We start from the raw sequence: 15,985 nt of genomic DNA, 5'->3' as shown, positions 1-15,985 counted from the left end.
TTCTCCAAGCCAGGCTTCAACAGTACGTGAATTGTGAACTTCAAGATGTTCAAGCTGGTTTTAGAAAAGGCAGAGAAACCAGAGATCAAATTGCCAACAGCCATTGGATCATAGAAAAAGGAAGAGAGTTCCCTCCAAAACATAAAATTCTGCTTTATTGGCTACCTGAAAGCCATTGACTGGTTGGATCACAACAAACTGTGGATAATACTTCAAGATGGGAATGCCAGACCACCTGACCTGCCTCTTGAAAAATCTGTATGTAGGTCAAGAAGCAACATTTAGAAATATACATGGAACAATACATTGGTCCCAAATTGGGAAAGGAGTACCTCAAGGCTTCATATTTTTACCCTGTTTATTTAACTTGTTTGCAGAGTACATCATGAGAAATACTGGGCTGGATGAAGCACAAGCTGGAATCAAGATTGCTAGTAGAAGTATCAGTAACATCTGGTGATATGCAGATGTCACCACCCTTATGGCAAACAGTGAAGAAGAACTAAAGAGCCTCTTGATGAAAGTGAAAGAGGAGGGTGAAAAAATTGGCTTAAAACATAACATTCAGAAAATTAAGATAATGGTGTCCACTCCCATCACTTCATGGCAAGTAGATGGGGAAACAACGGAAACACAATCAGTTTTGGGGGTTTTTTTTTGGTTTTTTGGGGGGAGGGGCGGTCTGGGCTCCAAAATCACTGCAGATGGCGACTGCAGCCATGAAACTAAAACACACTTGCTCCTTGGAAGAAAAGTTATGACCAACCTAGATAGCATATTAAAAAGCAGTCGTTATTTTCGCAATAATGGTTTGATTAATCAAACTTTGGCTTTTCCAGTAGTCATGTATGGATGTGAGAGTTGGACTATAAAGAAAGCTGAGCATGTAGGAAACGAGTTGCCAGTCCAGGTTCGATGCATGATGCTGGATGCTTGGGGCTGGTCCACTGGGACGGCCCAGAGGGATGGTATGGGGAGGGAGGAGGGAGGAGGGTTCGGGATGGGGAACACATGTATACCTGTGGCGGATTCATTTTGATATTTGGCAAAACTAATACAATTATGTAAAGTTTAAAAATAAAATAAAATTGGAAGAAAAAAAAAAAAAGAAAGAAAGCTGAGCATGAAAGAATTGATGCTTTTGAACTTGTGGTGTTGGATAAGATTCTTGAGAGCTCCTTGGACTGTGAGGAGATCCAACCATTCCATCCTAAATGAAAGTAGTCCTGAATATTCATTTGTAGGAGTGATGCTGAAGCTGAAACTCCAATACTTTGGCCACCTGATGTGAAGAACTGACTCATTTGAAAACACCCTGAAGTTGGGAAAGATTATAGGCTGGAGGGGAATGGGATGACGGGGAATGGGATGACAGAGAATGAGATGGTTGGATGGCATCACCAACTTGATCGACATGAGCCTGAGTAAGCTCCGGGTGTTGGTAGTGGAGAAGGAAGCCTGGTGTACTGCAGTCCATGGGGTCTCAAAGATGCAGACATTACTGAGTGATTGAAATGGACTGAACTGAACTGCATTTTGGACTTTTGTTGACTCTGGGGGCTAATCCATTTCTTCTACAGGATTCTTGCTGACAGTAGTAGATATAATGTTCATCTGAATTAAATTTGCCTCTTCATGAGCATTTTAGTTTACTGAATCTTAGAGTATCGATGTTTACTCTTGCCATCTCCTGTTTGACCACTTCCAGTTTACTTTGATCATGGGGCCTAACAGTCCAGGTTCCTATGCATTGTTTTCCTTTACAGCATTGGACTTTACTTTCACCACCAGACACATCCACCACTGGGTGTTGTTCTGCTTTGGCTCAGCCTCTTCATTCCTTCTGGAGCTATTGTTTCACTCTTCTCCAGTAGCATATTGGACACTTACCATCTTGGGGGATTCATCTTTCACTTTCCTATCTTTTTGCCTTTTCATACTGTTCATGGGGTTCTCAAGGCAAGAATACTGAAGTGGTTTGCCATTCCCTTCTCCAGTGGACCACGTTTTGTCAGAACTGTCCACCATGATCCATGCATCTTGGGTGGCCCTATATGGCCTGGTTTATAGTATCATTGAGTTAGATAAGTCTGTAAACCATTGTGATAAGTTTTATTTTTTAAGTTGTCTGTGATTGTGGTTTTCATTCTGTCCACCCTCTGATGGATGAGGATAAGAGGTTTGTGGAAGTTCTGCGATGGGAAGGAGTGGCTGTGGGGAAAATTGGGTCTTGTTCTAGTGGGCAAGGCCATGCTCAGTTAGTCTTTAATCCAATTTTTAGCTTATGAGTGGAGATCTATTCCCTTCCTGTAATTTAGCCTGTGGCTAAATTATGGTGGGGGTAATGATGACCTTCTCCCTTCGGACTTATACCAGCACCCTACACCTCTTACGACTGTTACAGTCAGTGCCCCTGACTCCACTGTTGACTCACACCTCTGCCTGAGACTCCTAAACGCGCATACGCAAGTCTGGCTCAGTCTCTTGTGGGATCTCTGCTCCTTTCTCCTGGGTCCTGGTGCACAGAAGCTTTTGTTTGTGCCCTCCAAGAGTCTCTGTTTCCCCACACCTGTGAAATTTCTGTAATAAAATCCCACTGATGTTCAAAGTCAGATTCCCTAGGAATATTCAGTCCCTTTGCTGGATCGCCAGATTGGGAAGTCTGTTGTGGGGCTTAGAACTTTCTCAGCAGTGCAAGATCTTCTTTATATAATTGTTCTCCAGTTCATGAATTGCCCACACAGTGGCTCTATAGTGGAGCTAATAGCAACTTCCTCTAAGAGGACTTATACCACATGCTGCCCCTCCCAGGACTGCTGCTACCAGAGCCCCTGAACCCCCAGCAGGACACTTCTGACTCATGCCTCTGCAGACCACCTTCAGACACCCAGCCAGGTCTGGCTCAGTCTCTTGTAAGGGTCACTGCTCCTATCACTCCTTCCTGGTGTGCACAGGGTTTTGTTTGTGCCATCCAAGCACCTCTGACACCTAGGAGGTTTGATTTTAAAGGTGATTACTGTCCTCATACCATCTTGCTGAGGCTTTTCCTTTACCCTTGATTATGGAGCTTCTTTTTTTTATTTTTTAACTACATCAGTTCAGTCAGTTCAGATCAGTCGCTCATTCGTGTCAGACTCTTTGTGACCCCATGGACTGCAGCACGCCAGGCCTCCCTGTCCAACACCAATTCCTGGAGACTACTCAAATTCATGTCCATTGAGTCAGTGATGCCATCGGACCATCTCATAATCGGTTGTCCCCTACTCCTCCTGCCTTCAATCTTTCCCAGCATCAGGGTCAGTTCTTCACATCAGGTGGCCAAAATATTGGGTTTTCAGCTTCACCATCAGTCCTTCTGGTGAATATTCAGGACTGATTTCCTTTAGGATGGACTGGTTACATCTCCTTGCAGTCCAAGGGACTCTCAAGAGTCTTCTCCAACACCGCAGTACAAAACCATCAATTGTGTGGTGCTCAGCTTTCTTTATAATCCAACATCCATTTATGACTACTGGAAAAAACATAGCTTTGAGTAGATGGACATTTGTTGGCAAAGTAATGTCGCTGCTTTTTAATATACTATCTAGGTTGGTCATAACTTTTCTTCCAAGAAGCAAGCTCCTTTTAATTTCAGGGCTACAATCACCATCTGCAATGGTTTTGGAGCCCCCCAAAATGAAGTCTGTCACTGTTTCCCCATCTATTTGCCATGAAGTGATGGGGCCAGATGCCATGATCTTTGTTTTCTGAATGTTGAGTTGTGAGCCAAGTTTTTCACTATCCACTTTCACATTTATCAAGAGGTTCTTTAGTTCTTCTTCACTTTCTGCCATAAAGGTGGTGTTACCTGCATATTACAAGTTATTGATATTTCTCCCTGAAATCTTGATTACAGCTTGTGCCTCATCCAGCCCAATGTTTCTCATGATGTACTCTACATATAAGTTAAACAAGCAGGGTGACAGTATACAGCCATGAAGTACTCCTTTCCCTATTTGGAATCAGTCTGTTGTTCCATATCCAGTTCTAACTGTTGTTTCCTGACTTGCATGCAGATTTCTCAAGAAGCAGGTCAGGTGGTCTGGTATTCCCATCTCTTGAAGAGTTTTCTACAGTTTGTTGTGATCCACATAGACAAACTGTGAACCTCAAGATGTTCAAGCTGGTTCTAGAAAAGGCAGAAGAACCAGAGATAAAGTTGCCAACATCTGCTGGATCATAGAAAAAGCAAGAGAGTTCCAGAAAAACATCTACTTCTGCTTTATTGACTATGCCAAAGCATTTGACTGTGTGGATCACAATAAACTGTGGAAAATTCTGAAAAAGATGGGAATACCAGACCACCTGACCTGCCTCTTAAGAAACCTGTATGCAGGTCAGGAAGCAACAGTTAGAACTGGACATGGAACAGCCTGGTTCCAAATAGGAAAAGGAGTTCGTCAAGGCTGTATATTGTCATCCTGCTTATTTAACTTATATGCAGGATACATCATGAGAAATGCTGGGCTGGAAGAAGCACAAGCTGGAATCAAGATTGCCGGGAGAAATATCAATAACCTCACATATGCAGATTACACCACCCTTAGGGCAGAAACTGAAGATGAACTAAAAAGCCTCTTGATGAAAGTGAAAGAGGAAAGTGAAAAGGTTGGCTTAAAGTGCAACATTCAGAAAACGAAGATCATGGCAAATGGTCCCATCACTTCATGGGAAATAGATGGGGAAACAGGGGAAACAGTGTCAGACTTTATTTTTGGGGGCTCCAAAATCACTGCAGATGGTGACTGCAGCCATGAAATTAAAAGACGCTTACTCCTTGGAAAGCAAGTTATGACCAACCTAGATAGCATATTGAAAAGCAGAGACATTACTTTGCCAACAAAGGTCCGTCTAGTCAAGGCTATGGTTTTTCCTGTGGTCATGTATGGATGTGAGAGTTGGACTGTGAAGAAGGCTGAGCACTGAAGAATTGATGCTTTCAAACTGTGGTATTGGAGAAGACTCTTGAGAGTCCCTTGGACTGCAAGGAGATCCAGCCAGTCCATTCTAAAGGAGATCAGCCCTGGGTATTTTTTGGAAGGAATGATGCTAAAGCTGAAACCCCAGTACTTTGGCCACCTCATGTGAATAGTTGACTCATGGTAAAAGACTCTGATGCTAGGAGAGATTGGGGGCATGAGGAGAAGGGGACGACGAGGATGAGATGGCTGGATGGCATCACTGACTTTATGGATGTAAGTTTGAGTGAACTCCTGGAGTTGGTGATGAACAGGGAGGCCTGGTGTGCTGCGATTCATGGGGTCACAAAGAGTCGGACACAACTGAGCGACTGATCTGAATCTGATCTGAATCTGAATCTATTGGAAAACTTTCTTCATACTATATTGGTAAGTAATATGGAGAAAAAAAGTCTTAATAATTATTAGCCTTGTACAATTTCAGGAATTTCTATTTTGCAAAGCAAAAGCTTTAATAACTTTACATATTTGTAGATACGTTTTTTATATTGTAGCACCACTGTGTTCTAGTAATGCTATGTTTTATGCTCTACTTCAAATTTATATTTTTAGTTATTTCAATATTCATATAATCATACCGATCATATGTTTTTCAATTTTTAAAATCCCTCCTATCTATTTTCATACTGAGCAGAATCCAAAGAACTGCTCAACATCTTTATAACTTATATATTGTCACATATGTTAAATTGCTAAGTCAAAATGACAATATTTTGAATAAAATTTATATAAATTATGATGCCATAAAAGTATATTCTTTTTAAAATTGAATTAGTAATTTCATAACAATCACTAATTAGTGATTTTACAGCTGAGTGTTAGTCATTCTTCCATACTCTGTCTGCCTTTCTTGCACTTAAAATGTCTATTTGTCTAATTGGAGCTTTTTGTTCTAATTTGGGATAATATCATTAACTTTTTAAAATTCTTCACCATGTTTTAATGATCAATTACTTTATATTCTTAAATGTTAGTTACAATAATATTTTACTCACAAATTTCCATTGAAAATTTTCATTTAAAATAACTCCAGCAAATATTAACATGGCTCATTTTACCCAAGCAATTGTGCTTTCATTTCTTTTATATTGAGAGATAGTATAGCCCATGAAGGACACAGACTCTGGCATCAGACTTTCTGCATTCAATCTGTTTGCAGCCATATAAATATGTGACCTTGAACAAATTCTGTTTCTCATTTTCCTTTCAATAACAGTAGCCAATTGGGTTGTGAAGAAAATTATAGGGTTAAGTTCTTATAAAGCACTTTCCACATTGTCTGACACAAGATAAATATGAAGAAAGTATTAATTAATAGTTCTAATATTACTACTTCTTAAACAACTGAGATTCTTTTTCCTTTTACATAATTTAAAGCATCAGTATCAAAATCGGTTTTATTAACATATACATTTACATTTATCTATTTAGGCAATTACTTAAAACCTACTTTTATTGAAAGTGTGATAAAAAATTTTGCCTGAGTTTTAGCCAATTGTTTTTATAATACAATTGGTATTTTTATTTTTATTTTTTTATTTTTTTTCTATTTCATGAATTTCTTTTCTTTTTTCTTTTTTTTTTTTAACTTTTCCAGGTTCTTTTTTTTTTTTTTTTTTTAATTTACAATATTGTATTAGTTTTGCCAAATATCAAAATGAATCCGCCACAGGTATACCTGTGTTCCCCATCCTGAACCCTGCTCCCTCCTCCCTCCCCATACCCTCCCTCTGGGTCATCCCATTGCACCAGCCCCAAGTATCCAGTATCGTGCATCGAACCTGGACTGGCGACTCGTTTCATACATGATACTATACATGTTTCAATGCCATTCTCCCAAATCTCCCCACCCTCTCCCTCTCCCACAGAGTCCATAAGACTGATCTATACATCTGTGTCTCTTTTGCTGTCTTGTACACAGGGTTATTGTTACCATCTTTCTAAATTCCATATATATGCGTTAGTATACTGTATTGGTGTTTTTCTTTCTGGCTTACTTCACTCTGTATAATAGGTTCCAGTTTCATCCATCTCATTAGAACTGATTCAAATGTAATCTTTTTAATGGCTGAGTAATACTCCATTGTGTATATGTACCACAGCTTTCTTATCCATTCATAGGCTGATGGGCATCCAGGTTGCTTCCATGTCCTGGCTATTATAAACAGTGCTGCGATGAACATTGGGGTACACGTGTCTCTTTCCCTTCTGGTTTCCTCAGTTTGGTTGTGCTGGGTCTTCGTTGCAGCATGCAGCGACTTCTCTCTAGCAATGGCATGAGGGCTTCTTGTGATGTGGGCTTCTGTTGTGCAGCATAGGCTCTAGAGCATTTGGGCTTCAGTAGTTGTGGCACATATGCTCCGTATTTGTGGCACATGGGCTTAATTGCCCTGGAGCATGTGGGATCCTGGTTACACAGCCAAGGATCAAACCCACATCACTTGAATTGCAAGGCAGATTTTTAACCACTGGACCACCAACCACCAGGGAAGCCTCATAGTTGGAATTTTATATATGAAGAATATCATGAGATATTTAACTTATGACCTTGTTTGATTACATAATATTCATAAAACATTAAGCTAAAATATTTAAAGTTTTTCCTGGTGGCTCAGTGGTAAAGAAGCTGCTTACCACTGCAGGTGAAGCAGGTTTGATCATAGGCTCAGGAGGATTCTCTGAAGAAGGATGTGGCAACCCACTCTGGTATTCTTGCCTGGGAAATCCCATGGACAGAGGAGCCTGGCAGGCTACAGTCCATAGGATCACGAAAGATTCAGACACTTAAAGACCAAACAACAACAACAAAACTACTTACATCTTTTACCTTATGTGCATTTGTGTCTGGCTGTTGGCAACCCTGTGGACTGTAGCTCACCAGGCAACTCTGTCCATGGAATTTTCCAAGCAAGAATACTGGAGTGAGTTGCCGTTTCCCTTTCCAAGGGCTTTTCCTGGTCAAGGAAACTGTGCCTTCTGTGTTTCCTGCATTGGCAGGCAGATTCTTCCACCTGTAAGACTTTTTATTTTTCATACTGTTCATGGGGTTCTCAAGGTAAGAATATTCCCAGGTCGGTAGGTGCTCAATATGCTAATGGAGATCAGTGGAGAAATAACTCCAGAAAGAATGAAGGGATGGAGCCAAAGCAACAACAGCACCCAGTAGTGGATGGGACCGGTGATGGAAGCAAGGTCCAATGCTGTAAAGAGCAATATTGCATAGGGACTTGGAATATTAGGTCCATGAATCAAGGCAAATTGAAAACTGTCAAATAGAAGCTGGCAAGTGTGAACGTCAACATTCTAGGAATCAGCGAACTAAAATGGACTAGAATGGGTGAATTTAACTCAGATGACCATTGTATCTACTGCTGTGGGCACGAATCCCTTAGAAGAAATAGAGTAGCCATCATAGTAAAAAGAGTCCAAAATGTAGTACTTGGATGCAATATTCAAACTGACAGAATGATATCTGTTCATTTCCAAAGCAAACCATTTAATATCACAGGAATCCAAGTCTACGCCCTGAGCAGCAATGCTGAAGAAGCTGAAGGTGAATAGTTCTATGAAGATCTACAAGATCTTTTAAAACTAACACCTAAGAAAGATGTCCTTTTCATTATAGGGTACTGGAAAGCAAAAATAGGAAGCCAAGAAACACCTAGACTAATAGGCAAATTTGGCCTTGGAGTACAGAATGAAGCAGGGCAAAGGCTAATAGACTTTTTCCAAGAAAATGCACTGGTCATAGCAAACACCCTCTTCCAAAAACACAAGAAAAGACTCTACACATGGACATCACCAGATGGCCAACAACAAAATCAGATTGATTATATTCTTTGCAGCCAAAGATGAAGACACTCTATATAGTCAGCAAAAAACCAGACCAGGAGCTTACTGTGGCTCAGATTATGAACTCATTATTGCCAAAATCAGACTTAAATTGAAGAAAGTGGGGAAGATCACTAGACCATTCAGGTATAACCTAAATCAAATCCCTTATGATTAATGGACAGAGGTTCATGACACTGTACAGGAGACAGGGAGCAAGACCATACCCAAGAAAAAGAAATGCAAAAAAGCAAAATGGCTGTCTGAAGAGGCCTTACAAATAGCTGTGCAAAGAAGAGAAGTGAAAGCAAAGGAGAAAAGGGAAGATATACTCATTTGAATGCAGAGTTCCAGAGAATAGCAAGGAGAGATAAGAAACCCTTTCTCAGTGATCAATGCAAAGAAATAGAGGAAAACAATAGAATGGGAAAGACTAGAGATTTATTCAAGAAAATCAGAGATACCAAGGGAACATTTCATGCAAAGATGGGTTCAATAAAGGACAGAAATTGTATGGACCTAACAGAAGCAGACAATATTAAGAAGAGGTGGCAAGAATACACAGGAGAACTGTACAAAAAAAAGATTTTCATGACCCAGATAATCACGATGGTGTGATCACTTACGTAGAGCCAGACATCCTGGAATGTGAAGTCAAATGGGCTTTAGGAAGCATCACTAAGAACAAAACTAGTGGAGGTGATGGAATTCCAGTTGAGCTATTTTAAATCCTAAAAGATAATGCTGTGCAAGTGCTGTACGGAATATGTCAGCAAATTTGGAAAACTCAGCAGGTGTCACAGGACTGGAAGAGTCAGTTTTCATTCCATACCAAAGGAAAGAAATGCGAAAGAATCCTCAAACTACTGCACAATTGCACTCATCTCACACACTAGTAAAATAATGCTCAAAATTCTCCAAGCCAAGCTTCAGCAAATGTGAACCATGAACTTCTAGATGTTCAAGCTGGTTTTAGAAAAGTCAGAGGAACCAGAGATAGAATTGCCAACATCTGCTGGATCATTGAAAAAGCAAGAGAGTTCCAGAAAAGGATCTATTTCTGCTTTATTGATTATGCCCAAGCTTTTGACTGTGTGGATCACAATAAACTGTGGAAAATTCTGAAAGAGATGGGAATACCAGACCACCTGACCTGCCTCTTGAGAAACCTGTATGCAGGTCAGGAAGCAACAGTTAGAACTGGACATGGAACAACAGACTGGTTCCAAATCAGGAAAGGAGTGTGTCAAGGCTGTATATTGTCACCCTGCTTATTTAACTTATACTCAGAGTACATCATGAGAAATGCTGGGCTGGAAAAAGCACAAGCTGGAATCAAGATTGCTGAGAGAAATATTAATAACCTCAGATATGCAGATGGCACCACCCTTATGGCAGAAAGTGAAGAAGAACTAAAGAGCCTCTTAATGAATGTGAAAGAGGAGAGTGAAAAAGTTGGCTTAAAACTCAACATTCAGAAAACTAAGATCATGGCATCCGGTCCCATCACTTCATGGGAAATAGATGGGAAAACAGTGGAAACAGTGTCAGACTTTATTTTGGGGGGCTCCAAAATCACTGCCAATGGTGACTGCAGCCATGAAATTAAAAGACGCTTACTCCTTGGAACGAAAGTTATGACCAACCTAGATAGCATATTAAGAAGCAGAGACATTATTTTGTTACCAAAGTTCCGTCTAGTCAAGGCTATAATTTTTCCAGTGGTCATGTATTTATGCGAGAGTTAGACTATAAAGAAAGCTAAGCACCTGAGATTTGGTGCTTTTGAACTGTGGTGTTGGAGAAGACTCATAAGAGAGTCCCTTGGACTGCAAGGAGATCTAACCAGTCCATTCTGAAAGAGATCAGTCCTGGGTAGTCATTAGAAGGTCTGATGTTGAAACTGAAACTCTAATGTTTTGGCCACCTGATGTGAAGAGCTGACTCATTTGAAAAGACTCTGATGCTGGGAAGGATTGAGGGCAGGAGGAGTAGGCAACAAGAGAGGACAAGATGATTGGAAGGCATCACTGACTCAATGGTCATGAGTTTGGGTAAACTCTGGGCGTAGTGATGGACAGGGAGGCCTGGAGTGCTGCAGTTCATGTGGCCACAAACAGTTGGACTCGACTGAGTGACTGAACTGAGCTGAAGTCCTTTTAACTTATAGATCCTTATAACAATATCATGTGATATATATATAATTATTAATAACAATTTTCAGATGAGGAGACAGAAGCTTAGAGTGTTTAAATATATTCCAAATACTGCACAGCTGTTTGCTGGAAATAGAAGTGATTTTCCTAATTGCTGAGCAGCATATCTCAGCCAATTTGCTTTGTAGATTTGTTTTAATATTCTTTATAACTGGAAGGAAATTGTGTTCTTTTTTCTGGAATATTCTCGCTTATATTTGTTACCTTAGTTCCATTAATTGTGCACTTTACATAAATAAGGGACTTCTCTGTAGCTCATACTGTAAAGAGTCTGCCTATAATGCCAGATGCCTGGGTTGAATCCCTAGTCAGGAAGATCCTCTGGTGAACTGAATGGCAGCCCACTTCAGTATTCTTGCTTGGCAATCCCATGGACAGGGGAATCTGTTGGGCTGCAATCTGTGGGGTCACAAAGAGTCAGACACAACTGAGCAACTAACACAGACAAATCTTTTTCAGTGAACTGATTATTCTTTTCTTGAAAGAAGCAGATATTTCATGTCTCTAACCTAGGTTTATTGAATTTTGCTCATGTTAACTTTCAAAGAAAGTATGAGCAAACACACACACCATCATGATATGAATGTTGAGCTTCCCTTGTGGCTCAGCTGGTAAAGAATCCACCTGCAATGTGGGAGACCTGGGTTCCATCCCTGGGTTGGGAAGATCCCCTGGAGAGGGGAAAGGCTACCCACCCCAGTTTTCCAGCCTGGAGAATTCCATGGACTCTATAGTCCATGGGGTCGCAAAGAGTTGGACATGACTGAATGACTTTCACTTCACCTCACTTCATGAGCAAACACACAAACACACCATCATGATATGAACTTTTTAGCCATATTAGATGAGGTGCTTACATTGCAAATTATTTTTGAAGAGATAAGGATTAAATGTGGGATGTCACTTAATAGCCTATTCTCATCTCCTCAGCCTTCTCTGGGAAAAAACAGATAGACTAATGATGAAATGGAGCAGGACCGATAGGGTCTTCCCAGGACACCCCCACCCATGTCCTCTGCTTACATCTTCTCTGTGGAAAAAAAAAAAAAAACTCAGTTAAGGAATACATTTAATCAGAGAAGTGAAAAAGAGCAGGGACAAATAAAAAGCAGTCAAATAGGAGAAAATAATAAAGTGAAAAAATCAGTGTTAATTGCTCAGTCTGTCTGACTCTTTGTGACCTCATGCACTGTAGGCCACCAGGCTCCTCTCTTCATGGAATTCTCCAGGCAAGAATACTGGAGTGGGTTGTCATTCCCTTCTCCAGGGGATCCTCCTGACCCAGGGATTGAACCCAGTTCTCCTGCATTGCAGGCAGATTCTTTACTGACTGAGCCATCTGGGAAGCTCCAAAATAGTTTAATCATTAAATAAAATCAAGGAAATTTAGTTCCTCCTCATGGACTGTAGATAATATTCTGAGCCATATCCTTTGAGCTGTTGTTTAGATACTAAAACCCCCACCAGGTAGAGAGGTCAACTATAATACATGATGATTATATACAACTATAATACATTGTAGCCATATAATACAACTATAACACATTGTAGCCATAACATAAGTAAGTAAGTCAAAGTCACTCAATCGTGTCTGACTTTTTATGACCCCATGGACTATAGAGTCCATGGAATTCTTCAGGCCAGAATACTGAGGTGGGCAGCCTTTCCCTTCTACAGGGGATCTTCCCAACTCAGGGACTGAATCCAGGTCTCCTGAAATGCAGGTGGATTCTTCACAAGCTGAGCCACAAAGGAAGCCCAAGAATACTGGAGTAGGTAGCCTATCCCTTCTCCAGCGGATCTTTCTGATCCAGGAATCAAACTGGGGTCTCGTGCATTGCAGCTGTAACATAAACTGCCATTGCTATTGCTAAGTCACTTCAGTCATGTCTGACTCTGTGTGACCTCGTAGACAGCAGCCCACTAGGCTTCCCCATCCCTGGGATTCTCCAGGCAAGAACACTGGAGTGGGTTGCCATTTCCTTCTCCAATGCATGAAAGTGAAAAGCAAAAGTGAAGTCGTTCAGTCACTTCCGACCTTCAGAGACCCCATGGACTGCAGCCTTCCAGGCTCCTCCATCCATGGGATTTTCCAGGCAAGAGTACTGGAGTGGGGTGCCATTGCCTTCTCCAAACATAAACTGCCATAAGTCTTCTGAAATATTCCCATTTCCTTGAGAAATGGGAACAAATTGACCCTGGAACTGAAGTTTAACTGTGCTGAAAAGAATCACTATGAAGCTGATGAGAGCACTGCATGACCAGTTTCAAGATGACTTCTCTTTGTAATATAGAATCAAGAAATCAAAGAGAAAAAAATTAAAATATCAAAGTGCTGAAACCAGTCAACATTTATATCCCCCTTAAATTCTTGGGAGTTTGTCAATCTGGCTTTGCTACTTTAGAAGTAACCCTGAGAAACTTGTATTTCTAACACTTGAAAATAAAGACTGAATCAAGTGAGAAGGTCAGAAAGCCTTCTGAAGATCTAATAACATCACAGGAGGAAGGAACCCAGGGTGACAAATCTGTACTTTTGGCTAGTCAATAGCAGTTTTGAACATAGGCATCTCTATCTTGAGAGAAAAAAAGAAAAAAATGCATATGAGATTATTTTTTTAGCCTTTTTGAATACACTAAACCATCTTTATTTGGTTATTTCTATTGACTTTATAATCTTACTGACTCAGTGAAAGAGTTCAAGAAAACCAGCTTAGCACAACAATGCAACTTGAATCAGCAAAGTAATGAATGTGTTGTTCTGTCAAATCCCATTGCCACAATAGCTCTGTCAATTTATTTGAAAAATATACAAACCTGGAGTCTCAGCACCGCTTAACAGCCAAGGAGAACAGAGTGTGTACAGTGAGATACAAATCTTCTATGCCATTAGTTCAATATATTTCTGCATAGTAGCTTTTCAAAAATTGGAAGCATGTTTTGGCACCATGCTGCTTCAAAATAACAACAAGAGCTGTGAGATATATGCTGAAACCTGTCAGAGCTTAGAAAGGCTGCTTTTGATTTCTTTCCCATAGAACTTCTGCCTGCTTGGCTTGCTTCTTTTTCTTTATATCGTTATGAAGATTGCATTGAAAATATCACCAGGTAGACTTAAAGTTTATTGTGTACATTTGTAAGGCACAGAACTTTGAACAGTGTGAATAAATCAGTTTTAAATTAATAATCTACAGACATTATAGAAGGGCAGGCTTTATATCTTACAAGAGGGCAGGAAAAAAAAATAAAGCAACTAAAAAACAGTACCACCTGGAACATCACTTTCAGAGCACAATATATAAGCATTGTTTGTATTTTGTTCTTTTGAAAGAAGGAGTATGCAAATGACTGGAGGTGAGTAGTTTAAAATTAAATTAAAATTTTTAAGTAAATAATTCTCACTTGACACTTTCTACTGAGTAACACTGAGTTAGAAAATAATGCTGTAATTTATATCTTAATAAAATACCCTCATATATTAATGATACAGGTTGGATGCTATTTATTTTCAAAAATTATGCTAGTTACTTACATGCACTCACTTGAATTGTCACATTAACTCATTTTAAGTTTGTTTATCTGTTTATTTGTTTTCCTCTCTTTCTGATGAGGAATCTGAGACTCCAAGAGTTGAAAATCACATAAATAAAAAGAAAATAATTTATTTGATTTAAATAGAATTTTTTATATTTGCAAAAGTAACTACTGATGATATTACCAGTACTCTTAAGAAGAATGCTCAGGATAAAATTCTCAAGTTTGAGATAATGTTTCACTGTCAAATATGGGATATTAAATATAATATAACATTTAATGCTATTTTCTTAAAAAACAATATTTTTTGTGGCAAATATATGAACAAATAAGAGTACTTATTGATAATATAGTGAAATAGCCTAAAAATCCAGCTAGTTAATTTTTAGATATGTCTTATGGAATATAAAATATATTTTGGAATAGACTCTTGAATATGAGTGAGCATTTCTTCCATCCATTTTATTGGAAATAAAGAAAAAATGTAAGAACATTTGTTCTGACTCAGCTGAGAAGAATGGCAGAACTTCAATCACATAACATGGAAGAGAAGCAGTTCACTCAGGAATGAGTGGGAACAGATTAAAGTTAACACAAGTGTAGAATACACTCTTCCGGAGAAGAGAAGTTGCATGATGCATGCCAACTTTGTCTAATCTTTTCTTGTCTGGTGGAATGGCAGGAGGATTCCCCAGGAGTGAAGGCAAATATAAAGCAGCAGAGGGCATGGTGTCATGAAAAGAGAAGGTCTTAGTTTCATTTAGTGTGTGGGAAAGAGAAAGTCTTAGAAATATTTTCAGAGAAATGAAGGTGATAAGATCTAGGAAACTATCACAGATTCAAGCAAGGGATCTGGGCTACAGGAAAGGAAAAAAAGTTAAAGAGGTAGCAGAAAACTGAAATGTTCCATCAGAAACCAAGGTGAGATCTCTTTTATAATGTTACTGAGTGTATAGATGCCCAAGTCCACCCATAGCCATAGGAAACTGGAATTTGGAGTCTTAGACAAATTCTAGGATCAGGTCCAGTTTCTAACACCCTGTCTGAACAATGCCCATCTGGTACGGAAATGGATAAGTCCATTGAAAGTCTATAGTCCTAAGTGGAGGACAATCTGAAGCATTGCAAACCCTCTTCAGTACAGTTCAGTTCAGTCACTCAGGTGTGTCCGACTATTTGTGATCCCATGAATCACAGCATGCCAGGCCTCCCTACCATTACTAACTCCTGGAGTTAACCTAAACTCATGTCCATCGAGTTGGTGATACAATACAGCCATCTCATCCTCTGTCAACCCCTTCTCCTCCTGCCCCAAATCCCTCCCAGCATCAGGGTCTTTACCAATGAGTCAACTCTTCCCATGAGATGACCAAAGTTTCAGCTTCA

Source organism: Bos javanicus, chromosome 1, assembly GCF_032452875.1.
Source record: "Bos javanicus breed banteng chromosome 1, ARS-OSU_banteng_1.0, whole genome shotgun sequence".
NCBI classification, from domain to species: domain Eukaryota; kingdom Metazoa; phylum Chordata; class Mammalia; order Artiodactyla; family Bovidae; genus Bos; species Bos javanicus.
This window is presented reverse-complemented; position numbering follows the sequence as displayed.